This window comes from Mus pahari, unplaced genomic scaffold, assembly GCF_900095145.1.
Source record: "Mus pahari unplaced genomic scaffold, PAHARI_EIJ_v1.1 scaffold_6700_1, whole genome shotgun sequence".
In the NCBI taxonomy this organism is placed as follows: domain Eukaryota; kingdom Metazoa; phylum Chordata; class Mammalia; order Rodentia; family Muridae; genus Mus; species Mus pahari.
In genome coordinates, this window is record NW_018393742.1 from 61299 (window position 1) to 64094 (window position 2796).

The window sequence follows — 2796 nt, forward strand, 5'->3', positions numbered from 1 at the left end:
TAAACAGAGACACAGTGAAACTAACAGAAGTTATGAAACAGATGGATTTAACAGATATCTATAGAAGATTTCATCCTAAAACAAAAGGATATACCTTCTTCTCAGCACTTCATGGTACCCTCACAAAATTGACCATATACTCTGTTACCGAATAGGCATAAGCAGATACAAAAATATTGAAATAATTCCATGCATCCTATCAGATCATGACGGACTAAGGCTGATCTTCAGTAACAACATAAATAATAGAAAACCCACATACAAATGGAAGCTGAACAACAATCCACTCAACAATAACTTGGTCAAGGAAGAAATAAAGAAAGAAATTAAAGACTTTTTAGAGTTTAATGAAAATGAAGCCACAACGTACCCAATCTTAAGAGACGCAATGAAAGCAATCCTAAGAGGGAAACTCAGCTGTGAGTGCCTCCAAAAAGAAGCTGGAGCGAGCATACACTAGCAACTTGACAGCACACCTAAAAGCTCTATAACAAAAGGAAGCAAATTCACCCAGGAGGAGTAGAAAGCAGGAAGTAATCAAACTCAGGGCTGAAATCAACCAAAAAGAAACAAAAAGAACTATACAAAAAAAATCAACCAAACCAGGAGATAGTTCTTTGAGAAAACCAACAAGATAGATAAACCCCTAGCGAAACTAACTAGAGGGCACAAGGACAGTATCCTAATTAATAAAATTGGAAATGAAAAGGGAGATATAACAACAGAATCTGAGGAAATCCAAAAAATCATTAGATCCTACTACAAACAAAACTGGATCCTATACTCAACAAAACTGGAAAACCTGGATAAAAATGGAAAATTTTCTAGACAGATAACAGGAACCAAGGTTAAATCAGGATCAAAGTAATGATCTAAACAGTCCCCTATTCCCTAAAGAAACAGTCATTAATAGTCTCCCAACCAAAACAAAGCCCAGGATAAGATGGGTTTAGTCCAGAGTTCTATCAGACATTCAAAGAAGGCCTAATTCCAATACTCCTCAAACTATTCCACAAAATAGAAACATAAGGTACTCTACCCAATTCATTCTGTGATGTCACAATTACTCTGATGCCTAAACCACACAAAGACCCAACAAAGAGAAAGAACTTCAGACCAATTACCCTTATTAATATCGATGCAAAAATACTCAACAAAATTCTCACAAACGGAATCCAAGAACACATCAAAATTGTCATCCATCATGACAATTCATCCTTCATCCCAGGGATGCAAGAATGGTTCAATATACAGAAGTCTATCAATGTAATCCACTATATAAACAAACTCAAAAACAAAAACCACATGGTCATCTCATTAGATGCTGAGAAAGCATTCAACAAAGTCCAACACCCATTCGTGATAAAAGTCTTGAAAAGATCAGAAATTCAATGCCCATACCTAAACATAATAAGAGCAATATACAGCAAACCAGTAGCCAACATTAAACTAAATGGTGAGAAACTTGAAGCAATCCCACTAAAATCAGGGACTAGATAAGGCTGCTCACTCTCTCCCTACCTATTCAATATAGTACTTGAAGTCCTAGCCAGAGCAATTAGACAACAAAAGGAGATGAAAGGAATAAAAATTGGAAAGGAAGAAGTCAAAATATCACTATTTGCAGATGATATGATAGTATATATAAGTGACCCCAAAAGTTCCAACAGAGAACTCCTAAACCTAATAAATAATTTCAGTGCAGTAGCTGGACATAAAATCAACTCAAACAAATCAGTGGCCTTTGTCTACACAAAGGATAAACAGGATGAGAAAGAAATTAGGGAAACAACACCCTTCACAATAGTCACAAATAATATGAAATACTTTGGTGTGATTCTAACTAAGGAAGTGAAAGATCTGTATGACAAGAATTTCAAGTCTCTAAAGAAAGAAATCAATGAAGATCTCAGAAGATGGAAAGATCTTCCATGCTCATGGATTCGCAGGATTAATATAGGCAAAATGGCTATCTTGCCAAAAGCAATCTACAGATTCAATGCATTCCCCATTAAAATTCCAACTCAGTTCTTCACAGAATTAGAAAGGCAATTTGCAAATTCATCTGGAATAACAAAAATCTTAGGATAGCAAAAGCTATTCTCAACAATGAAAGAACTTCTGGTGGACTCATAATCCCCACCCAACCTCAAGCTCTACTACAGAGCAAACCTGTATGGTACTGGCACAGTAACAGACAGGTAGATCAATGGAACAGAATTGAAGACCCAGAAATGAACCCACACACCTATGTTCACTTGATCTTTGACAATGGAGCTAAAACCATCCAGTGGAAAGAAGACAGCATCTTCAACAAATGGTGCTGGCTCAAGTGGTGGTTATCAAGTAGAAGAATGCAAATTGATCCATTCTTATCTCCTTGCACAAAGCTCAAGTATAAGTGAATCAGAGAACTCCACATAAAACCAAAGACACTGAAATTTATAGAGGAGAAAGTGGGGAAGATACTCGAAGATATGGGCACAGGGGAAAGATTCCTGAACAGAACACCAATGGCTTGTTCTGTAAGATCAAGNATCGACAAATGGGACATCATAAAATTGCAAAGCTTCTGTAAGGCAAAGGACACTGTCAATGAGACAAAAGAGCAGGGCTGGTGAGATGGCTCAGTGGGTAAGAGCACCCGACTGCTCTTCCGAAGGTCCGGAGTTCAAATTCCAGCAACCACATTGTGGCTCATAACGATCCATAACAAGATCTGATGCCCTTTTCTGGAGTGTCTGAAGACAGCTACAGTGTACTTATATATAATAAATAAATAAATCTTTTTTTAAA